This window comes from Aphis gossypii, chromosome 3 (genome assembly GCF_020184175.1).
Source record: "Aphis gossypii isolate Hap1 chromosome 3, ASM2018417v2, whole genome shotgun sequence".
In the NCBI taxonomy this organism is placed as follows: Eukaryota; Metazoa; Arthropoda; class Insecta; order Hemiptera; family Aphididae; genus Aphis; species Aphis gossypii.
In genome coordinates this window covers 31240275-31268119 of record NC_065532.1, presented here as the reverse complement: position 1 = coordinate 31268119, position 27845 = coordinate 31240275, and the positions used below count along the sequence as shown (strand labels likewise).

At 29.3% G+C, this 27845-nt stretch overlaps 2 long non-coding RNA genes across 2 annotated transcripts in view; one reads left to right on the top strand and one right to left on the bottom strand.

Moving 5' to 3' along the window:
- Positions 1–5599, top strand: part of LOC126551262 (uncharacterized) — a 43926-nt gene extending 38327 nt beyond the window's left edge. The window contains exon 3 of the long non-coding RNA XR_007605133.1: positions 5459–5599. This is a non-coding gene — a long non-coding RNA (uncharacterized LOC126551262). The remainder of the gene's footprint in view (positions 1–5458) is intronic.
- A 2485-nt stretch (positions 5600–8084) lies between these two features.
- LOC126551260 (uncharacterized) lies at positions 8085–11633 on the bottom strand. The gene is made up of 3 exons (XR_007605131.1): positions 11027–11633; positions 10030–10930; positions 8085–9948 (listed from the first exon to the last, which is right to left on the bottom strand). It is a non-coding gene; the product is annotated as an uncharacterized LOC126551260 (long non-coding RNA).
- Positions 11634–27845: the final 16212 nt, after the last annotated feature.

Here is a 27845-nt window from a genome sequence, read left to right as displayed (position 1 = left end):
CGAATAAAATATTCAAAAAATTATAAATTTATTCTGCAAATCATTTGATTATATCTTAGGCTCAAAATATCTTAATAGCACGTTATAATAAAAAAATTAATCTCGTGGATTGCAGTCAAACTATATCGGATCTAACAATAATTAAATGAATTATTATTTTAATTAATATCGATATTGGTAGGTATATTGACTTTGATCAAAAGGAAATACAGTATAATATTAATATTTTAATCTTTTAAACTCTAACGTCATTAACAAATAATAAAAAATTACGATTTAATAATCAATCGTTTTCTGCATCAGAAACTTTTTTAATGAGGTATGCTAAATATATCGTATTATTTTGCATGTCTCATTAGCTCATCCGCCAACTATTTAAAACAGTAATACCTAACTAATTAATTCCAATTAAATTAAATGAATGTAATAAATTTCATTAGCTCATACATTTTCGAGGTAACATTTGTGAAATCGCAAACTTATCCAATCTACTATTTTGGCGCTACCGTTTTCGTTTCAACGAATGTGTTTATATATATATCAACGTTATGATATTTTTGAAAATTAATTACACACACTCGCTCGACGCGTGCGTATAATTATTTATTCTACACACGACATAGATAATAATAATAAATATATAATAATATTACATATTATATCGAGTGTTTGCTGTATGGGCCGAAGAAGATCGTTAACCTCTCGACCACTGAAAAAAAAAAAACAGAGATTGCTCTCAATGTTGTATACAACTGGTATATAAGCTAAATGACGTGTTTCGACATTAAGTTAAAAATAATAACAACACCAGTTGATGCTGAGTTATAAGGGCACAATTTAACACTCGCATTTATATTATGCGCGTCTTCTCATCTTATACGTTTTAGCACTATATGTGCACATCAATGAAATAATATTACATAGCTCAACGACCACCGTTATTATAGGCAACGTGCCATTTCGTTTTACACTGATTACTCTACCTATATATTACTAAGGGGCGCGAAACTCGTTTATCACCGTTGCACAAATATTTATTTATATAAAATATACATAAATATTGTATTATAGATACACTATAACCTATCGTAACGATTTTATTATTCTCGTTTGCTTTTCCTGTGTGTGATATAATTAAAATCAATAATAATATTGTTAATGCATTCTTCGATCATTGTGTCATTACAATCATCATAACACGTATATAACTGACAATGCGTATGATATTGTGTTACAGTCTCACACTATACAGCCTTTATAACAAGCGTGACGCGAAAAATGCCTTGTCTATAATAAACACGGAATTCAATAACAATCATTCAATCATGTGTTCCGCCGTTCGTTTTTAATAGTTACCACTGCGGTTATCATCTTATATTCACTTCCGTAGCCTATTCGTCTATACACAAGCGTTAATTATATTCGTTTACGGCAAACGGAAGACGGAACTAAAATGTATATGCTTATATGAATAATAATTTATTATATTATGCATTTTAACTGACATTTTAAAATTCTCACCCAATCGAAAACATATTATATGATCTGACTTAGTCATTTGTAAAACGGAATACATTTAAATCTAAGTTTAAGATGTATATTATTATAAGTTTCAATAATCTTATACTAAACTGATATAAGGAATAGTTCGTCCTTAGAGTGTTGACTGTACACTAAAATGTGCAATAATAATAATAGATATAATAATAATACGTAATAGAATGTCATTTATATTGGCCATTACTTAAGTTTTTTATGACCAACTGCAGAATATAAATTCAAACTGCTTAGTTAATGTAATGACCTTACGTAGTTAAAAAATAATCGACTATTGAGATAAATAATATAAATTCACAAACGTCAGTTATGTTGGTATACTTACAGATACTTATCTAAAAATCCAAATTTTGAAAACTAACTGCTGTGAATACGCTTCTGACACTTGGCTCCAAATTGAATCGCACAATAAATTAAATTTGTTGCAGTCAGTTGGAATAATTGAAGGGTATACCTAATTGAAATAGCATGTAATGTCTGAACTATAATAATTTCAATAGCATGTAAATTTTTGCTTTCGTGTCATATACTTATATGATAACAATTGATCGATAATCAACAATTAAAAAAAAAAACAAAACTACAACCGTATCGTTTTTCAAATAAAAATCACGTCTTTACGCGCTACACGACGTGTTCCATCAATAGAAAGCGATAAATCGTCAAGAAAAATGGCAGAATTAATTATGATTTCTAAAAAAAAAATAAATATATGTACATATAATATGCTCCAGTGTAGTATAAAATCATACAATCACGTAGCATTATCATAATTTGAACACATACACGTGCGTATATAAATATATATAAGTAAATGATTTATGGCCTACGTAGCATAATAATATTATTCAATAAATAAATAAAAAAAAAAAACGTTTGTTAGAGGCCTTCATTAGGTTAGGTTATACATCAATTTCAAATGTCAAAAGAACACGGATCGTTCGGATGTATTCAAATCATTCTCTCGTAGTTGAACAAAATCGCGTAGGAGTAACATACGTAAAAATATGTACGATAGCATTTTCGACTAACATTTCTATAATGCCCGTCAACGACGTGGCGTTGAACGTGTTAACACTGTGAATCAAGATTATTATAAGTCGAACATTAGATAATTAAAGTCGAATCGTTCGATCTGTTTTGATGTACTCGTACTTAATACATATAAATTAAACAATCCAAAAATGTATTGTTAGTTGAAAATAAAAATAAATTTGTTAAAACTGTATTGTTCACAATATACAATATCATTGCAAGACGAGTCGCAAAGGTATAATAAAATAAAAAAGTCTCATTTATATGATATAAATATACGAATTATAGCCAATTTTTCACAAATAATATTATGTGTCACTGAAGGCAAAGATTAATAGTACTATTCAATTTGTATTCAATTATACATCATTTATACGAAAAATAATTTTGAGTGGAGACAATCTGTCCACCTATTTCACTAAATATTTTATAATAATTATATATAATATTATGTAATATTTGTATTATAATATAATATGTTTTGAATATTGTTATTAATATTATCTATTTTAATATTAATTAAAAGTATGCTGATTCGATTTTTGCTGAAAACATTGCATTTATTATAATATAATAAATATAATTTATACCATAGTATATGTTATTGTTATTGACTTTTAAGCCAATTCGCACTATCATATTAGTGTGAATAGGTTCATGATATAAATGGGTAATATTTTAAAATAAATAAATCTTTTTGAAAATGTCTGCGTTAAGTAAAATTCATAATACACGTAAACGTTTTATCTCACCAAGAATTATGTTTTTAAATTATAATAAAACGATAAAAACCGCTGTTCATTGTTGAAATATATTATATACCTATAAATATATTTTTTTTTCCAAATATAAATCTCAAATGCCTACAAAAATAATTATTTTATTTCCAAATTATTGAGAAAAGAAGTACTGGAAACATGTTTTTTATTACCGTTCAAATATAAATTTAAATTCAATTTTCTACCAAAAACTACCCTCTATGGTTGAAAATCAAATAATTTTTACTTCTTCAAAAGGTGACTATACAGGTAAATAGCTCAAATTCTACAACATTCGCATTATCAGTAATAGTAGTGATATGGATAGTTACTAATCATACTCGTTCTCGTATAAGATATAATAATATATTATTCCAATATGTATAAATTGATTCTAAATTCTAATATGCATTATGACCATCAATATGTATGCCGCTCGTATGGATAGATTTAACCGTGTTTTTGTCGGGGGCGTATATTATAACTGCAGCGGAGTTACAATATACTCGGTCCGTGATAAAGATCGGCAAATGACGATTTTTCACTGTCCTGCGGCTGACGACTTATCGCCACCGATATTTCACTATAGTGAAACGCAAGCTCCCGACCGAGTCATCGCACGGGGTGGAATATTTTATTATTATTACTATTATCTTCGTCATAACGCATATAATGATATAATATAACTACCTTCGGCGGTACACATTACGTTGTATAGTACCGCGAGAGTATACAATACTATGTAATAATAATATTATTATACGAAATGACGCGCTAGATGTGTTTCGGGTATGACGCGGCGTTTATCAACAGCAGTGGTGTAACTGCAGGAAGAGCTTGAGGGTGCGGCATCAGCCGGTCCTCGAACAATATTACACCGGGACCCTGCCACGTCATTTAACACTTTGTTTTTACAATGTTCCTATTATGGTTATAATTTTTGACAAAATAATTTTTTTTTGTCATCGAGAGAGTGACTCATTTTCGATAAATTCTTCCTTGGCTATTTTAAAATTTTGAAAAAGTACCGTTGTAAGTATTCATTAATTCTACTATAATAGTCTATAATATTGTCGTGTTGAAGAAAATCACTAATTAGTGACAGTTTAAACTATGTTTTTGTGTTTGGCGAACATAATATTATTTTTTATTCGCATAATAATATAATATTGACAATAAAATAATAAAGGACTTGAGATTTCGTCAGTAAAGTATGGAGTCCATATTTTTTAACGAGATAAATTATTATTGCGTAATCAGTGAAATACAAAAGAAATATCGCGCTCTCTATATAGTTTTATTCAGTCTGACCAATTCAAGTCTAAAATGTAGGGATTCTACAGAATCCGTCGATAATCCCGTTCACGGGTCGAAACGTTTATAAGTCATGTGACTGATCAACTATAGCGGATTTTTGGTAGAGACTATTTTACACAATATGGCCACTGGACGAAAGATTGTTAGTCAGCAGTTAAAATTTATTCGCGTAATTAAAAACATTAGTATTCTCTTTCAGATGCGGTTTCGTCGAGTATTATATCTTAAGTACCATCGACGGAACGCGCGTGCCAATCGTGTACACTCGTCACGTATGCATATAATATATGTATATAGTATATACTGCCTGTTAATAGAAATCTTTCGTTGGTTTATAAAAGGGCAAAAATCCCATTGAACTTCAGAACGAATCCTTACCTAGAATTGTCGATTTTATTTACAAATACTGATTTTTTTTTTTTGTTTTTTTCATTTTTGCTTGTCTTCTATTCCCTCTGTATGTTGGTTGCGCCTATCGGTGAATAATAATAACAATATGATAAAAAAAAAAAAAAAACAGTACAACCGGAATCATTGACGTCTCGTTAATTCATTATTTTTATTACTATTATATCCACGTAATAATCGGCAGCTGATGACGTACAATTGAACACTGTGTGGTATTGGTATCCTGCTGCCTGGTTTCAATCCGGCTCTTACCCCTCAGGATATCTGTAAAAATATAATCATAATAATAGTTATAATCATAATATTACGACTGCGACTATACCTACGACTTAGATCAAGACGATGGCGACGATAATAATAATATGATTTGTACGTGTGTATAGGTCAATCGTCGAAGCGTTCAATGGAGGAGTGAAGAGGTCTGTGACCATGGACTGCAGTGATCGATTCACCACGGCCTCGATGCCTCTCCGAGACCAAATCAAACCTACTCCTTGCCCTTGGCCGTTCCACGATTACACGAAAACAGCCGTCGACGCCACTGTCACCGTCGTTGCCACTTTTATGATTCGTCGTCAGTCAATAGTAGGAAAAGGGACTTCTATATATAGTTACGTTTTCCAAGTGTCTGGTTTGGATTTTGCACGGCGTCTTCGTATAATATGATAGCGGACATGTCTGAGTACCATCATTGACTCTATCTAACTTAGACACAAACACACCCTCTTTTTCTTTCCCTATCTCCGTTCTCGTCATAATATACAACTACGTATTACCCGATTTAACCCACGAAAAAAAAACTATCAGCTACACAATAAGATGTTCTCAAATAAGTATATTTTAGTTATATAGTGTAATAACTTCATCAGTAAAACGGCTTATAGTCAATTAAGATGTACCTCCACCACATGAACAATTATTAATGTAAACAACGCTGAATTTTTTACACTGTCATCTAAGTAGTTCTATAGAAATTTTCTATTTATTTTTTAAATCACTATAAAAACCGGACAGATGGCGACACGGGTGTACTTTATTATTTTCTCGTTCAATTTTCCAAGAACAAAATTTCGATTCACAAAACTACACTTTACAACTATTCAAAAATGTTTTCTATTAATTAAAAAAAAAACCACTTGACGATTGTATAAGTATTTTTTGAGTTACCCGTAAAAAAATAACCATTTAAAGTTAATGATGGTTACAGTTCAATGCTTATCAGCTTCAACTCATTTCAACAGTTTTCGATTATTACGCATAAAACATAAACATTTCCAAAATAAATTCACTATATAGATCGCTCCTTGTAAAATCCTTTATCTGCAACCTTGTAAAAACTCCATCAAAATCGATACAGGCAATTTGATGATTACCTCGGACCAATAGACAGACACTTCAATTATTGTATTTATATACTGGTACGTGTTTTTAGTATACGTATATTGTAAATAGGTACGTGTGTGTTATGTATGAACGCATCGAGATATATCTGTGTATATTTTGACCTATATTGTCGTTTTTTTTACGACTGCATATTTATCACCACAACGACAATAAATCAACATAAATTCGCTGTTTTTTTTTCAGTTTTAGAGAAATGTGTATATTTCCATACATTTTTGTTCTCGAATTTATACTTAGGTATATTATCATAGTTGATAGTATCATACAATACACTTATCTATGATTGATTACAAATACGACAAAAATAACAATAGTTTATGTTTTTAGACGCGTTCTACGCATATACTATTTTTATTCTTCAAATTTTTTCTATTCGTATTATTTATAATAATATTATGCTATTTAGATACAAAATATAAACTCGTTTTCCATACAAACAATTCAAAATGATTGTTCTTTAAAATTCCATCGAATTAAATATGTATCATTTGTTTTTACATGAATCGAATTTCTAAAATTAATAAGAAATGTTTGGTCTGCTGAGTGTCAATCAGTTGCTGAAAAATAGCGAACAATGAAATTTAGTAAAAAATTAATAATACTTACATGAGCTGTATCAAAAATGTACATAATTGTTTACTCTATATATACGATTTTGTATAATAAACTATATTTTTGTTTGTAATAATAGTATGCTAACACTTACTGAATTATTTTTAAGACTCAAAATAAAAATAATATAATGTGAAATTATAAAAAAAAATAGATATGATATATATAAATAAAACTAAAACAACATTTATAAATGTTAATTATTATAAATATATCTTGTTAGTTGTTACAAATATTAACATTATTTTAACTACTCGTAGTAACATGTTAATTAAGTAGGTACTATAAAATAAAAATCCATTTAAATCATTAAATTTACACACTAAATGTCCAATAAATAATAATTTAAAGGTCAAATTTCTACCTTAACAATATTTTATTTACAAACTCTTGGTACTGAAACGAGGCAATGCTATCTGTAAATGTCCATGTAATTATTACGTAGGAATACACACATAATATAAACCATTAAAAGTAACCACCTCTATATTATAATTGAAATATTATATAAATGATATGGTTAAAAAATATTAAATAGAAACACTATGCCCAAAGATTAAAATGTAAATTTCTTACTATGTACTACGAATTCAATCAGTTATCGTTCAAAACATGCAAAAAAAAAATATGTTAATTTCAAGTACAGATAAACACAAACAAAATTTGCTAATTAGTGATAAAATATAATATTATCACTCAAAAATCATAAAACTTCGTATATTGAGGTCAATCAATATTAATATTGATATAACTATAAGCATATTTAGATCACAAAAATAATAAAAGCAATATTTAAATACATATTTAAAATGTTAAAAATGCCTGTTGTTTTTAATAACAATCTTTTTTCTTCAATTTACATTTACATTTTAAATAAATATAATAAAATGATAAATATTATTATAATGAAAATAAAAGTAAAAAGTAAATAAAAATATTAATATACCATTATACCTAATTTTTCACGTTTTTTTTTAAACTTATAAGCCGCAAAAAAAATGTTATGTAGAATGTTATTCGGTTTATCGTACTTAAATACATTTTAACAGAATGAAGAAAATACTGAAGAAAAAAATAGCTAATGGATTCTGATTGTAGTACTAGTACATAAAACCAGTTGTACATGCGTCATACTTAAAATGTTTTAGCATACGCGTTTGTCAACGATCAAGTTTATGAAATTTTAAACCACATAGTATAGAATTCTATGAAGGTTTATAATATAACTCTGTAAGTATACATAATAATAATATTATTATTATATAATAGTACTAATTTCCCTGTAAAAAAAATAAATAAATGTGTAGTATATAAAGCATCAATAACAATTTAAACCAATAATATTTAAAATTACATTTTTAGCTTAAATTTACAAACGTATGGTACATTATCGGTTGGCCGAGAAAACAACATTTTTCATACTATGCAGTTTTAAGTTATTTGATCTTAAGAAAAAATATGTTTTAAAAACTTTTGCATATAGAATGTTATTCATTGCGTCGTACAATTCATTGTTTTTAGGCTTTTAAGTGTTGAACTTTGAATCATGTGCTGTTTATGGATTAATTGAAATACAATATTAGCAGAGTCGCAAAAGTTTCATTTACCTACATAAATTATGCAATTATATTTAATTAGCTATTCGCTAAATATCTATTTATCTAGTATAAATAACTGTTGGTTAAGTAAATATAATATTATCGTGAGTATAGAAATAGAAAACATGTAAAAAAAAATGGAATGGGATATTGAAAAAACAACAGTCTTAAAAAAAAATGTGTTTAATTAAATACTAACAAACTATTTCCCAACGAATTTTAAAATACGAAAATATTGCGAAATAAAGTGGTTTCAATCTCTTTGTCGGAACCTTGTGGAATTTTTCGTTGATTAGATTTATTGATATTAAATTTTGTATTCAAAAAACGAGATTTTTTTCTCGTGAGATTTCTTTGCCTTTCTTGAGAAAAATTCTTGTGTCCAAAGTATTTTCAAGCCTTAATATAAGTATTTTTGTATTAATGTCAGTAAGTTTTATTTACCGAATATTATGCAATGATCAAGATTTTAATAACATTATCGTTATTATTAGTTTTTTTTTATGTACATACATTTTAACATAAACTTATAATAATTACATAAGTTATATGTGTATAATTTCAACAACTAAATAGTAGCTTAACTAATTTTTGTTAAAGTTTTTGTTTCATTATATTATATACAATTTAATTTGATAATTCTTTTTGTACAAATTTGTCTTTAAAGAATTCTATTGCTGCATGCAAATAATGTACTGGAGTGGTGTATTAAAACTGGTAAGGTCGATGATATTTAGTGGTGATTTATTATGATGTGTTTCACTGTAAGTATCGACGTATCGTTGCACGTATTTTACATGTTGGTCGGTCATTTTTTTATTTTATTTTTTTTTTCTGCTATTGTATAGGAACTCACAACTCACAAGTATAAAAAAAAATACGAAGTTTTTTATTTTATTATTATTGTTTTTTTTTCTATTTAAATTAAAATGTTGCTATTTAATCATTATTTTATCTTTTATCTGTAGGTATTATTTCATGTCTGTAAAAAATATAATATTTATGAATTTTATACATTACGGGTTTATAGATTCTACTATTGATTTTATTGCTCTTTGCTACATGCTTTTTCGTTGCCTTCAATGTTTCTGTAACCAGGTACTCAAACGAAGGTGATATTTATTTACCCATTTCGTAATTCGAATATTTTTTTCTAATAACATTTTTATTCAGTGATGAAAACTAAACAGTCATCAAAAATGTTCTGAACGATTATCGGAAGAAATCTTCAACTGCAATGATGGAACCGTTGTTGAAATCTCGAAAAATATATAATGTCAATAATTATTATGTTAGTAACAGTATACATAATAACGCGCATACAATTATATAGTACCTACTTTTATTTTATTATTATAATTTGCATTGCACTTGTCCCAGTTTATCGGCCTATATGTTATTTATAGACATTTAATAAGATCAGTATAATATCGATTCAAATAATATAATATGAGAATCGAATAGACGAGCCATTTATTTTAATATGCCAAGTGGTGAGCCTGAAACGATTACATCAATAATTATATGGACGTGCTGGAATATAGTTTATAACATGATATTATTATATACAGACTGGTTCGTTTATTCGATCATTTTTCGTCGAATATACCGCGTAGCACAATTTAAAAAAATACATTACGATAATAATTAAACGAAAAAACATTTTTATCGGGTCACGCGTGACGTGTCGCTGGTAATCAACTTTAAACAGTAAATTTTTTTCGTCTAAGAACAAACGCGTTCACGCTAAAACCTGCAAGTCTACAGTCTGAGCTTATCATTCACTTTATTTTATACTTATGACCACGGACGTTTTCCTTCGTATTTGCTATTAATTATTAACTGTAACGAATAAATTATAATACTGCAGTGGCTAGACATATTGCGTGATATACATTAAAAATTTAAAATCAATAATGCCAAGTTTCCCCAGAAAATACTATTACTTTTTACTTTTACTGTGAGTATTGTGTGTTGTTGTTAGCTCGATCCCTATAATGCTATGATACATAATACTGTTATATGGGTTAAAAAAAAAAAAATCGAAAAAATATTATTATTGTTTTCAAACCGATTACGACATGCGTGGTTTTCAAGGATGAGTTTTGTCTTTTGCACGTTAATTACAGATTTAGACTTGTTTTCTTAAGCATACTCAAACATACAAACTAATAATTACGATGTATTTATTTGCATTTCTCTTAAAACTATCCAGCTGACATTGAATTTGGTAGGTAGGTACTGTAATGAAAAATAAAAACACAACACTTAACCGCGTCAGAGGTGCAGTTGCGCTAAATTCTAGTGACATTTAAAATAATTGTGTAATGTATTTACCTATCTATACGATGTTATCCAATAAACAACATACTGACAAAAAAATGGCCTTGGTTTAAGTTCTATACTGGTAATATGCGGAAATTGTGCCATTTCGCTGTACTGTGGTTTTGAAGAGAGTGCGTTTGTTGATAAATAGCGAATTCAAGAGAAGTAATACGGAAAAATTGCTTATCAACCACGTCGCATTCAATTACGATAATATAGTTTTATAATATAAATACGTCAATACTCTATAACGGCGGATTCAAGATTACAGAAAGAAAAAAAAATGTGAATTTGTATGCGTAGTCAATTATGTCATTGCAGTCACTTATTTTCTAAAGTTATCACTGCGCAGTTAAACAACTTCATCGATTAAAATGAGATTGTTTAATAATAATTATTGATTTTTAAATTCAATCTACATACCATCCGTGAAGGATTTTCCCCAAGTCCCACAATGTTTAACTTCGAGTGTTTATTAATTATTATTTGTCCCATCCTATTGTTCCGATTCATGTTCGGAGTACTGAAACTGTTAATGTTTCAAACAATAAACTAGTAAACGTACATCACTCGTATACGACCCACCACATAATAAACGCGTATTTAGTTCCGGTTACTGTCGAGTGCCGATATTGATTTTAGTACCACCGTCTTCAGTACCACTCCAAACTTCCACGCATACATCGAATATTTATGTGACTATTTCCGCGGGAGACTTTTGATTATCCAATACCGTACACGCACTGGTTTTAAGACTCTGCAGCTTCTTTGTAATCATTATTTATTATTTCCACCATCGCCATACACCCACAGGAAGTTCCGTTTTAGAGTATGAATTTTTCTCAACGAGGCTAACAACCTATTATTATTACGAGATAAAACTCGTTACGAAAAGTACAAAGATCTCTTTAATTTTCATGAAGTATAATATGATATTATTTTATTGATAAATTCAATTTCGTTTCAACCCATCAGTTTGTATGATGAAAAAATTATTAAATTGTTAACGTGTGCTTCTTGCTTCATTTTGAACATTTAAATCTGGAAATGATTAAAAATACTATGCTCTATCGTGTGTGTACACCAATTAAGTATTTAATATAACGGTCAATGCGAACGTTTATATACCTACCCACTGCAGTTACTCGACTTGACTGTTACTTGACCTATAATGGCTACTTCAATAATAATACATAGGTACCTTGTACACCTAATAATATTGTTTACAATAGTATATACGTCTATATGAGAATATCACAATCAAGCAAAGCCTTATGTGTAAAATTATGTTTATTGATTAAAGTCGTGTTACGGATATGATTGATCCTATTTTGTGATTTAACGTGTTCGAGTGAACTATTCTTTACACATGTCCGTGCGAGGTCAAATTGATTCAGTTTCCTACGTAATCTTATACAAAACAAGTCAAAACGCGGAAATGTAACAACACACGTGCCGGTTGACAGCTCGATAAGAATTTTTATTCGATTTTCCACCGATGACCAAATTAAACGAAATTCTATTTCAACAGATGGACGCTTCGTGAAATAACTATCGGATAACGAACTGATTACGAAATACATATGTGATATAATTATAACGTTCAAAATGTATTTTATATTTTTATTTCCAATACAGGCAAAGAACGTTCAGCTGTGTACATGAGTTATACTAGTTGGTTAAGTAATAAACCGGGAAACCTTACAGAAACTTGTAAATACCCAATGATTTACTCCGCAGCATACATAATTATATTAACTAGCATATTGCTAACGTACAAGTATTAATTTTCAAATTAAACGATTTCAAAGTCATTAGAACATTTACAACGCATTTACTACCGACTAATTACTAATAATTGTCATGCATTTTATTTCGCTACACTGTTAATTTCATTTGCCTACACAATATTTTTAGTGTGTTTTCTCTTGTGTACACTGTACTTAAGAGCATTTGACAACAACGGTTAACTATATATTTAATTCCAAATCATTATATTATAAAGTGTACCTATATAATATAATCGCGCAAAATATGAATCATGTAAAATATCGAAAAGTTACATTGTTTTAAGACGATGTATATTGGCAGACGATATATAAAATAAACTATAAATATGACCGGCCCATGTAATACATACCTAAACGTTATATATATACTATAACAGTATACCTAACTACTTTTATAATATCATACAATGTACACAACATATATAGGTACCTAGTTAATTTTTATTTTTCACTCTTACGCTGAATAGACTGGCGACGGTGGCGACAATATCCTATATAATAAGTATATAATATTTTATTCACCTTTATTATAGCGGCACCTATTTATAGTCGTATAGGAATAATTTCAATAAAAAAAAAAAATCTCCATCCCGGATAGCTGCAACGAAATCGATTGACGCTTATTAATACACTTTTCGGCGTAATAAAAACTCGTATCCGGATATTATTAGCATTATAATTATTATTATATTATGCTGGTATTCAAATACTCTGTACACACAAGAGATGTCACACTTTCTAATGACGCGGTGGCGGCGCCTCCTTCACACGCGTACAACACGCGCGCACCGGTCGGGAGAATCGAAAGTTGACTATTTTTTTTTTTTTTGTTTTTCATTAATACCTATATATATATATATAATATATGCGTATAATAACATACGATCGGCGTGTGGAGGTTTATTTATAGAAACAAGAAAATGATAAAAAGAATGCGGTCAATATGCAAACGGGCACTCATTGTTTATATGATACGAGTATATTATGTGTGTGTGTGTGCGGAAGAAAAGAAAGAAAAAACGCGACCCGTGTTTATTCAGTGCGTACGATCAATCATAAAGTATACGCGCTTATGGCAGCGCGGCAATGTGAGGTCATGTCAACAATCTCTGAGATCAACGCTCTCTCGGGGCGGTGACAGCATAATATAAAATCGGATAATATAATATATTATTATACTAATCAGACGAATATAAAAAAAAAAAAAAGAGTTTAAACCTCAAATCTTATCGCACGGTAAAATCGTTCGATAAACGTTGTGCGGTTCCAACGGAGCGAAATAACCATTAATTATATAATATATTATTGTATTACGAGCGTGTAGTTTGCGTACGCCCAAAACCCTATGATATTATTAATAATAATTATACAGCCGTACGATTGCGAGAGGAGTATTCGCGGGCCCGAAAACTTTGAAATCACAACGACTAAATATTATATTGAACCGTTTGTAGATTAAAAGCGAACGACCACCGTTAATCGTTATTAAATGCGTGTGTATTACGCGTTACATAATAATAATATACGTTGCGATATCAAAATATATACATATTATTATTATAGGTACTGCTTGCATGCACCGTGTTTTGTCTTTTAAATTAGTATGTATGAATACGATACATTTTTTTAACAGATACGTTGTTTTTTGACTAATTTATTTATTTTATTTTTTTAAGTACTGGGTAACATGACAAAGTTGAGTTAGGAAAATTATTTTTTTTTCTGATTACAAAAAACTTTTTTTTTAAATTCAATAATTTTTTTTAAAGGCTAATTTTAGAAGTTTTTCCATTTCTTCCTAGAATAATTATTATTTAAAATTACTTTCGATACAATAATCTACATTTAGTTATCGAGAATAAACACTAGGTACATAAAAAAACCCCCCGACTTCCAAAAACAAAATCGGTTCTGTTATATCGTATACATTTTTTTTTTCAAAAATAACCGAGTAGGGAATTTTGATTTAAAATGGAATGTACCTCACCAAACGTCTGCAGAAGTGTAATCGAAATACGTCTGTCAAAGTAAAGTCATGGAGACCAAATAACTGCAAAGTAAATTCAATTTTTTACTCCGAATTCAATACAATTTTTATAATACCGTTTGTCGTTATAAAAAACGCGTGAAAACGATTAAAAACATAGGTAGCTTAATAAACCAATATCATAAAGTTTTTACAAATATAGAAAATCATAGAAAATATGTTTTATAATTTGTGCACACGATCGCCGATTGTAAATAGTCACCTTATCACCGTAGTTGACGACTACGAAAGTTTCCACAGTATAGGGGTGCACGATACATATTTTAATATTATGTAATATGTATCATATATTATAGGCGTTAGTTACGAAAAACTCGAAAAATTTAGCGTCTTTCAAAACTTCGGCCGTCATAAAAGTTCATAATACAATACCGTAACAGGATGACGAAGCCAAAGGACGCCCGACGACGACGAATCGAAAATGGCCTGTCCGGTCCATAAGCTCTAGGACGTCACATATGGCCCCGGCTGGTTATACGATCGTCTCCGGAGGCTGTCGTGCGCGTCGCCGACCTATCTCGACGATCGACCCCCTCCCCGTGCGACTTTCACTCTCGTGAGAGACCCCGTTCGGTTTATGACGCGCCCTCGACGTCTCCGTGACTTCCGGCCGCACAAAATTACACGCGGTATAAATGTACAACTCTCGGGCGCCGGTCCGTCGCCGACTGCGGAACGTGTAATCTATATAATACACGAGCATAATATACAGGGTGCGTGCGTTCGTTTAGTGATATTTTTAATGATGTTCAGACACGACAGACGGATATGGGATTGCACGACCACGAGTACGGCGCGAGACACAATTAGGCTATTAGGCGTAAATCGTATATTATAAGGGTGTCGTCGAGTGCGATAAGTATAGAATTCTATAGAGCTATAACAGTGTTCACTCATCGCCGTAGAAATATCATCATTATTATTATTATTATTATTTGTTATTATTTAAATCGTCTCGAAAGTGTTTACGGCGCATTTTCGGTTTAAGTGGAAAATAGTATAGTTATGAGACGACGTTATAATATTATAATAGCTTACTCGCGCAAATAGGGTGATTTTTTTTTTTTTTTTTTTTTAACAGCAAATAATTAAATGAAAAGTATTTTTTGAAAAATATTAGTTGCGAATTATAATATTATAACATTTAATGTAATTATATTTTTTGCACTGATATTATATTGTTCGGTTTATTCACACATCTACATATATATTATACATAGATAAATTCTCGGTTTTTAAACCACGATTTTTACCTTATACTTTTGTTTTTATCTCTCTGACATGATTATGTAAGAGTATAATATCGAAGTCTATGATATAATATTATTTTATACTGGTACATTTCACAGTCATACGATATAGACGATATAGTTCAAAACAATTAAATCACCTAATCTGTTTCATAAAAAAAAGAAAAACTACGTCTCACATATTATATATCTTGTTAATTCGACACTATAATAAATACTATTATAGAAAAGTATATAATTTCAATTCAAGCTTTCTTTATTCAATTTATTCAATATATTCAATTTAATGGTTTCTTGAAATAGTATAGCTATAGGTTTCATACCAATTGTGTTTCACGGAACTTAAATAAATATATAATATTTATATTATACAAATGATTATAACGTATTAGTTATATATTTTATTCTCGTTGACCTCATATTTTTTAGATTATTACTTATTGATGTATTATTGGTATATTATAACTATAATTCGTAATACATACATTTTTAATAACTTAGTTTAACTATCAACTCTTCAAATCTTATTTTAGATTCTGAACGGAGTTAGGGGTTAGTTAAATTGCTAAAAAATTAACAGCATAAAAAAATCCTCTGATTTGAAAAAAAATATCGACATGAGACACTTCTTAAATGGCAAAAAAAATAAGTATTTAAAAAATGGTACCTTAAACAAACTTGAAATATTTAAAAATCGGAGTTTGAATAATAATTAATTATAAAAGAATAAACTGGGAGTGTGAAATCATTGGAAATCATACTGTATAGTGTATATTATTATTATTTACATTTACACTGCAGTTGTATAAATTATATCAATTAATGTGTTTGTCTTTACAAATATGTTTATCCATACGTCATTATTTATGATTGCATTTGACCGTGAGGTACTATTATATCAATCTTATCATAGATAATTTTTTATGTTATCACTATATTACTTGTGAAAAGTATGATATTATTTTTTTATTGTTTTTCATGACTAATAATAGTACATTGATAATTATTAATAGTAATTATTATTATCATGTTTTTATACGTAGTGTATACTTTGAAATTATGTTTTTACAAAAATATCGATGGAATATCGATGGTGTACATTTTTTTTTTTTTTAGTCGAACTGATTCAATAATAATATTATCAATGGTATTTAATATTCAAAAAAGTCGTCCCATAATCGGGGATATAGGCGCTTGTTTGAATAGAAAAAAAAAGTGTTCTTATACAACAAATTTGTAAGTTAAATAAATTTAAAGTTTTAATAATCTTACGTTGAAACAATGTTTATTTTTGTACATCGGAGTATAAAATGTTGTTGAAGTTACAGTTGTTATACAACTTTCATTTTCTAGGGTTTACGATTATCTATTATATTATTACTCTAACTATTGAGATTTACCACTTTGCCGTTTTCGTACACTTTTCTCATTATATCTCTTGGTAAACTGTAATATGATTATGGAAGTAGGTAATTGATTTCCCCGTGGACGAGTATATAGGCCGGTGAATATAGTACCTACTACCCATGTACAACATAAAGACTGTTGTGAATTTACGAGATTCAGCCGTGGCGTGTCGCCAGAAGGCGCCTTAAAACAATAAATTGATAAAAAAAAAAATAATAATAATAATAATAAAATAAATAAATTAAAAAAGTATCTTTGGAAAACGTGTTCTTTATGTTCTCCACTCGAGTTTTATGGTCTAAAATGTAATTATCTACTGGGATCACGCCATCGCAGGCTGCCGGTTTGGTTTACATATTATTATTATTATATCGAACACACAACGGCATTGGCGTCGAAATATTATGCTCCAGGCGTCATTTGATTTGTTTATTATTATTATTATTCTTTTCATTAGTGGAAATTTTCGTGTCCGTATTGGCGTTGCTGTAATATCATAACTTTGGTTCCAATATCATTATTGTTTCACTGCCCCGCATTGTACATAACACAAGAATGTACTGTGAACCGAATGTGTAGTAATATGAAATATGCCGTGTTAGGTACACATCAAACGCACGTCCTCGCGGAATTATGTACCATTACGTCATATAATTATTGTTGATAATATTATTATTATAAATTATTACACTTTCGTCCTTAGGAGTTTTCAATACCGCTTGTGTATTAAAATATTAAAGCTATTTAAATACCTAATGCGTACGCCGTACATTGTACGTAGACACATAGTACGTATACCGACATGGACTACCGACCACACCTACACACAATTTATAAGTAGTACTTATTAAGTACATAATATACGTTCTATATCGTTTCTCAACCTCTGTCGAACCGAAGGAAGTCTCGCTTTTAAAAAAAAATTGTAATTATTATTAACGTTCAATTTTGATACACAGACAGAAAAAAAGGTTATTAGGTCAAGTGGTACGTGAAAATTTTCAAAATGGGTAGATGGTAGGTACTCAGACAAAAAAAGGTTGAAAACCGCTATACTGTTATGTACTTACATATTATATAGTGTTTGTTCTAAGGTTTACTCACAATAACAACAACTATACAACTCAATAGCGATATCTATTTAAATTTAATACGTGTACGCCTCTCAACATTTACAGAATAATATTATACCTATAGCAACCGTGTAGATTGTCGATCGAGATCTTGGACACGGCAGTAACGTATAATAATTATACGTCTAGACGAGTGTTCTCTGCATCACATAATAGGAATGTTTGTTTACAAAACTTTTAAAAATAAAATTTTGTTCAAATTCAAGATTTTTGATTGAACAACAAAACGTAGGTATTTGTTTAAAAGTGATCTGTATAGTTTTTTTTTTTTTTTTAATTTGTCATCACCATTCAATTTTGAAGCGATAAAAGTTGTAGACATATTTTCGAAATTATATTAAACGTTCGCTGCGACTGTACGTGAAAAAGTCTGTATCATATAATAATAATTATCGAAACGTCTGTCCGCTGTCGTCCCATTTTGACCCTATACATAAATGCACTTTGGCGTTACTCGCCGAAATATTATTTTATGTGATTTGACAATCCCTCTGCTGTCTTTGTTCGTCAAATCTATCCGACTTTTCTACACCGGCCACCCTAATACTTTTCTGTACTTTTGTATATCTACACGGAACCCTCTCGCACTCCGAACATGCAACACCTCAATGGGTTTTCTTTTATCTCCTTTCATTGGTACTACCTCTGACATATTTTTTATTTTACCTTATATCCATTCATGTCACATCATCCATCTCAACATTCTTATCTTAATTACTTCACGTTCCTCGGACTCTATTCAATTTCATCCCCAATATCACAGAGTGCTTTGAGCGTAAATACAATTTCAATAAGACATGATTTCGGTCTCGGTCGGCAATATTCAATAGAAAAAATCCCACTATTGTCAGATGTACAACTATAGGTAAGTTAGGTAACTACTGCAAATATTACGGCCCACGAGCTTACGAACAAAGTCCCTGCACTCAATTCTATTGCCAGTGGTAAGGGTTGATATACTTTTATGGTTTTTTTTTTTTTTTTTTGTTATTACTATTTAGTTAATCGCATTACTCTTTATATACGCAGACAAACATATACATTCTATTTTAATCGTAACGTAAGCATCGGGCTCCGGCTAACTATTTTGGATTTGCTATCTACGTCTACCGCCACCGCCGTCGTTAAGTTTTAAGAGGGTTAAATCTACATTTTGCCCAAGGCTAATTATGTCTCTCGAGAATCATTAGAAAATCCGAGACAGACGTAATACTGATTAATTAAATATACCTGTGGACCGGGGGAGGGAGGAAGATCTGCGAGTGTGTATTCAGCGTCCACATTCCACTGGGTTGGTCGAAAACAAAAGGCTGGTAAGGCGGATTCAACGGGACTAATTTCGCATATCCCAAGACCCCGGAAAACGCTCAAACACGAAACCGTTAATGAAACCAAACGATTTGACTGAGGTGTTGCGAAATTCCATTGGAATACCGTGGAAAATTTACCGAGACTGGGGGCGTTCTACCGGAATAACCAGGATTGTTATGTCGTAAATACAGAATTTACTACCACTACGCCAAAGTTGTAACTTAAGTCTAAGCTATCTAGTGTATATTGTAGGACGTAACTGTGGCAACGTGAACTGTTACCTTCTAAAATACAAGCGTGCCCTATTAGAACAGTAAGATTTGAGAATTTGAAATACAATTTGATCGCAAATAAATAGAAAAATGTTAAAGAATATCTGAGTACCTATTCGTATATAATATATTATATTGTATATGTTCTAACATTTTTTTTCAACAAATTGTGATTGATAGGTTTGTAATTAAAAGTAATAAAATTTAATAAAATAAATGAATCGGTATACACTTAATATTTCATCGATCTTTAGAACATTAATTAAGTTAGGCTACATATATTAGTTTTTCGACCGGGTAGAGGCATAATCATAGTTTTCTGTACTTAAAAAACAGTCAGTAATATATTAAATAATAATATACTTATTTCAATACTGATATATTTACTCTAATAAATTGTAGATATAATAATATTATAGTACAATAGTTTAATAGTTTAGCAGCAATCTATCTTGAGTTCTTAACGAAAAATGATTATTAACTATCCCTTGAACTACAATAGCGTTATTTATTATTTCATTTATAACTTACGAACGTATTTCATAAGTCTAGTCGTAAATTAATTCGTAACAACATCTGGAATCGTTCTCTTACGACCACTTAATCTCTATCTAAAGGGAAAAAACGTGTATGCCAAAATTGTTGACTGTTCGTCAGCTACAGGCCATATGTTAGCATCGTATACTACTTTAAACTGATGATGAATGTTCCCTTTTGGATATTATTCTGTCGGATGTCTAGTATCACGCGCTATTCAAACTCTGGTTTGGCCCTGAGCCTAACAACATCCGTGGATCATTGCTTTACCAATCACGCCAAATTCAGAGCATTATTGTGTTGTATAATATAACACGCGGAAGTTATAGGTATATAAATATTATTTTTTGACAATTAAATTACAATCCAAGTGTTTCAGTATACTTAAAGTTATAAAATATGTGACGTTAATGATTTTTACTTTTAAAAATTATAATTGCTTTTATGGTCGTCCAAAATAAAATCTAGATTCTGACCGATCCACTGACGTCATAGTACTAAGTTTATTATAATTATTATTACTTGATATGCGATAACTTACCAGGAACATGTTTTTGAATATAATAATTGCGCATACAATTAATAGATACTCTCTGTCGATAGTAAACTAAACATAAATGGTCATAGATTTTAGATACTATTATGATACAACATAATGAATTCATGATAAATACAAATAAAAACGTTTTCAATCAATAAAACCCATTACAATATTTTAAAGAATTATGATTTATGAATAATAATATGATAGCTCGCGTCATGTAAGTCACAGATGTATAAATGTTATTTTTTGAAAACAATACCTATTATTAGTTACAAAATGTTATAAGATCAATCAATTATAAATTAAATTATTTGTTTGTGGACATTATATTGTACTAATAAATTATATATAATAATATGGTCAAACATTTTTCACACTATTAAAATGTATAACATTAATACGCAGGGCCATCTCTAGGTCACATAATATACAAACATATTATGATGTATATATTGTAAATTATTAAATGATCAAGGCCATCATATAAACATATCACTAAAACCTTGTTTTTACACATAGTGATCATAGATATTATATTTTAAACTTCCTATTAATAATATACGTTATAAATAAGTTATTTAAGCTATAAATCCATTTTAAGAGTGAGTTGAAATAGAAATAACATAGTATAATATTATTTAAAACTTAAAAAAAATCGTCTATAAGGATATTATTTTTTATTTTTACTACCTAATTATTATATTTTATGCATAACGTAAAAACAAATTCATAACTTGTGCAAGTATATATTAATTGAACCATATTATAGTTCTTACCATAACTTTTAACATTTTAATAACTCTTTTTCAAATAATTTGATTATTATATTTAATATTATTAAGTAACAATAATGTTTAGTTATGTATATGTACTATGTAGTACATTTATATATTTAATAATTAATATTTAAATTGCTTTTATTAGAATAAATTCCAATAACTTTTAAAAATGTAAACTTACAATAGGACTAGGAACATAATGGTGTTATACAATAATTGTATATAAACAAATTGTTCTCGGAAAAAATAATAATTAAATATTTCAAACTTAATAAAAAATAAAGCACCATCCCAACCTAAATATCTGCAGTTTGTTAATTTATTTCGTCTAAATAAATGATACTTTTGTGATTTGATTTTTCACTTAAGTTAATATAAATTATTCAATTTATTTTTTTATTTACCTAAAGTTGCATAATCATGTACCTACGTGAAAATAATAATTTTAATGGTTGGAAATGAAATACGGCAGATAAGGTGCCGTTACTATACGTATCGTGTCTAAAACACATTTTTCTATGTTCAATAATAATAAGTTATTTTTCTTCATTGAAAGTTTTTTTTTATTGTTATTTTTTTCCCGTATTTATATTAATGGATTACTATAATGCATTTCACCTACTGAAATATTCGACATCGAAAATGGTACTTCACTGCAATATCTATCAACTATGATTTTAAATTTCACCAGAAATATTAAAATTGTATACTCCAATTAAGTAGGCTGTCAACTAAACAGTGATAATTGTTTACAGACTTTTCAAAACAATAAATAAATAAATACAAACTTTATGCTTTACGACTTTTAAAAATAATATTATAATACATAATATATAATAAAAAAAGTTTTAAATTCCTTAAGACGGTTATGCTTTTTCACTGTCAGCAATAATATTGTCCACTAAATTTAGTGTTAGAAAACCTTGCTATTGTGTTGGCGTATTCACGTGATCTAAGGCGATTACGCAGGTATGTACGACCATCGCGATGCGCGACGTATATACCTACACCTGAATTATACGTAATGTCGATATACGGCATTTATAATGGTGTCGATTGCGTGATAAGACTCACACTACAATTTTGTGTTCCTATAGGCAGCGATCGTATCGTACACACCGTGGCTTTTATGATATTATGTTTAATCCTATCAGAAATAAACTCAACTAGTGTGGAATCTCACCAAATTTAACAGCAATAATAGTTACCTATGCGTTTTACGCGTAATCCGATGTAATAATTGTCAGTCTATCGACCGTCCACACGTCTTCTCCACCTGCACTCCGCCGGTGCTATTTCCATATTTTCTATACTTAAAACAGCATACCTTCAACCAATTATACGGGTGCAATGTTTGATATACACTACTTGTCGACGTTTGCAGCTGAAACCGACCATCGAGAGGACGAGTCACAGCGAGCACAGCGCATGCGTCTAATTTTCTTAAACGCCAACCGTTTAATTTTTTATTCGTATCCTTTAAGTGATGCTTTTTAGTTTTCATACTGTCACACACCATCTGACCCATTTCAAATGCACGCAATCGAGTGAAACCGGAGAATCATTTTGATAACAATCCCCGTTACTATATCGTGCACGTCTTGTTGAACAGTTGTTGTACGCATCATACTATTCGTACTATGGCACTAAAGCTATTATGTGCGCTCGGATCCGATAAACTCAGAACTGATATCCTCTCTTTGGATCTTTCCAGATTCTTATTCAATCGTAAATATTTATTTGAAAAAAATATATATATAAGAACATTAAGTAAGATCATAATATTTTATTAGTTCTCGACCGGATACAAATACAGTGACCTTGTGTAAAAAAACATTATTTTGAGTACAGGATATATTATAATATTATATTATTATGCAAATTTAAGAAACATTATCTAATCCTGTAAATAGTTTAATTCGTTGTTATTCGTACTGTTATTTCAATAAATTCAAAAAAACAATATTAATAAGTTATTAATAATAACTATAACGGACATGCATTTGTAGAACTTGGACTAGAAAATAGTGTGTATAAATCAGTCCATGTCCATAAAATCAAAGAAATCATTTAATACAATTAAATAATTATTAATTTTAAAATGTTTAAAAAAATTATAAAAAATGTAATTTATTATTATTTTATTTTTTTATGGCAAAATCAAAAATTTTAGATGTATACATATTAAACGTATCCATTATCTAAGCATATATTATCATAGCAATATTTTATCATCAAAAGCATCAGTAATCATAAATTTCCTTAGTTCGTACTAGTATATATTGTATAATGTGACCGTATAATGAAGAAAATAATTATTTGAATCCAATCTATAGACCGTTATTATGGAATTCTTTGTCACCATTCCAAGAAGGAAAACCTAAGGATTTTACATTCAAAGGTTTAAATGATGAGATTTCACGACTTATTAACAGAAACGTATTCATTCATTTGATTATACAAGGTAAAAGATCTTAAATTCTTAGAAAGCCAGACACAAAAAGTCAATCACCTCTTTTAATCGATTCCTTCGTTTGTCGATGGGTTTTGGTTCACTAAATTCGTATGGTTGTTTGATCGCTGTTACTACGGACAGATTATTATCTACAACTACTCCGTGCCTCCTCCCCCACATTATTTGCACTTTTGACGAGCACTTAAATAGAATTCAAAGACTTAAAACGATGAATAACATTCGCAAAAAGTATATTATATATATATTATATGTTTAATCACGTGTTTTTGTAATCTTGATTTTACAAAAACCAAACATTCAATACGACTAGAGCTTTTGAATTATAATAATACTTCACCGCGCAGTCACTGAAAACGACGTAGTCACCAAAGTTTGTTTCAACGCGGAAGAGTCATTGCTGTTTATCGTATATATTTTATTATAATAGTAATTATTGTAGTAACTAATAATAGTATAATAGTAGTATGCTGTGGATGGCCTTGTCGTACAGGTGGTTTCCTCCGATTTCCATGATGTGAATATTAAACTATACTGCCGCTGCCACACCTTGGAGGTATATGTTTTTTTTGTATATATATATATATATACACATATATTAACAGCAGTGGGTACTGCGCATCTCATCGGTTATTATCATTTATATTATTATTATTATTATTATTATTATTATTTAGTGAACATTTCACGCCACCATCGTAACGAAATCACTGACACAGTAATACTACGATAATATTATAATATAATATTATATCAGCGACAATAATATTTTTACAATCAAACCAACGTAGTAGGTGAAAAAAAATTACTATCACACAAATTATTTAGAACCCCAAAAGATAGTTTCGTAATAAGTCAGTGGTTTTCAATACAGTCCACATTTCAGAGTAGGTATCAATTATTTATTATTAGTGTTAGCATTGAATATATTATTGTTATTATAGATTATGGACAGAGCGGTTTTAATTTTACAACAACAAATGTGTTGTTTTTTTTTTTTTTAATTTTAATACCTAAATATAATATGTTAAGAAAAAGTTTTCTATAGTGATACAACACATAATTATTATTATCCTCTGTAGTGTTCTTTTTGCTTGAACAAAACAATATTTATGGATCGGAGATTATTCACTAATGATCCATCATTACACTTGATTGTTTAAATATCGTTTTAACACAAGCAATTTTTTTGCGAGGCGAATACTGTATAGTTTGTAATTATTACTTATTAAGCTAGCAAAATCTAAATCTTATAAGAGCCCGGGCAAAGAAAATATTATACATTCGTGCAAGGAGTTCTTCGTTTCACCCAACAACGTCTCACGTGCTGAAGACGACTCAAATTATGGTAGACTTAACCACGGTGCACGTCTCTGTCGTATTCAATACTGTAATACCGTCTTAAATAGGACATATTTCAACGATTTAAAACCTCCCTCACTTTTAGATGGATTATTGAACGACTTACCGTCCCCGAGTCCGAGATCGCTTTATCCCACATACGGATTTAATACGTGAACGACCCGAGTTACCCTTTGAATGATGGACCGTTAATTTGATCATTCAACTGGACGTGTCGATTACACCACATATATAGCCATCTACGATCATGTGTAAAGGGGATATACTCGTATTACGCCGCGGTCGATGAGCTACTACACTACCTATAATATAAGATAATATTTTATTCACTTCTCACCCAAATACCGTACGAAGGTAAAGCTAAATAGGTTATAACTTATAAATACTATTGTAAACGACCATATGTCACTTAGGATGAAAATACAATGATCATATTATATCATTCTTATATGAGATATCGTCGAGCCTTTTTAAATGGCACCCTCGTAATTCTACTCTGTGAATCATAGTGGCAGGGATCGTTATATGTGACTCATATCTGACTGTTTTTCTACGACATGAGTATTGTGCAAAGTTTGGACAATACGATAATAAGTAACAAAACTATAACTTATTGTATACCAAAAACATATACGCCCTCGCTGCAAACATGAACGGAATTGTTTGAAAGTAAACAGAAACTTAATTGAAATCTAACGTTGTTATGATATTCGTGACTTGTAATTATAAAAATTCTTCCGATTTTCATTTTTAACGAATCACCTTAGAATTCTGCTAAGTATGAAAAAACCGATTCCTAGAAAAATCATTGACCGACGGTTCAGATACGTAAAAAATCGCATTTTTAAAATTAGTGATTCTAAACCAACCGGTTCTGAAGGTATTAAGAAATGTTCAGATCTATCAATTTGACGATTAACTGATAACCTGATAACTATAAATTTGTCACGTTGGTATTTTTGCAATATCTCAATACTAAATCCGTAATTTAATTTATCATACTTTAAAATTGAATACAAATAATATTATATATCAATATAATATTAATAATTATACTTCGTGTACTTAACTGTTAAAAGGGTGCTTCTTTGTCAACGTCAATCTTTCCGTTTTTTTTTTTTTTTTTACTGTCAAAATCTATGTATAAATATAAATAACATTACTTTGTATTTCCGACACAATTTACAGTGAGTTCAAACCAGTATTATATTCAAATACTACTAAAATAATGAAAAAAAGAAAACTCTTTTAATATTAATTTAATTTCAATAGTAAGATTTAAAATTTAAGCGTTTTATAAAATGTATTTATTTTATTTTTCTTCAAAAATAAACCAATATTCTTGTACTTAAATTTCACAATTTACAAAAACGTTATAAATATTTTAGAAAAGTAAAAATTTATATTTAAATACAAATATCCTATGTAAATAAATATTTAATGTAAAACGATAGTAAAAAAATACGGTGTTTGTTATCATGTATGAAATACATTATAAAAAATTAACATTTTTATTTTTTAGCAGTTACAGTACAAACCATAGTAGCACTTTAAATAAAAAACTTAAGCCGACAATCACATTTATTTTTCTGTACATGGTTAACGTTTTAATTGCATGTGTATCGGTGAAAAATATTTATTCGTTTGTTGCGTGAACAATTTTGTAAAGAGTAAGTACATATTTCAACCATTGTGTTTTACATCACATTCTTTGTATACAATTATAATATTTTTTTCTTATAACACATTTTTTTTAAAATATTAAAACTTCTTGACAGAGTAAATTAAATTATTGTTTCCACGGAAAAAATCATAATATCATTTATATTAAACGTGTCTTATATAAACTTCAACAGAAACACAAGAAAAACCATACAACTTGAATTTCATTTGATATAAGTACAAAATATTTCGTAGTTTTAATGT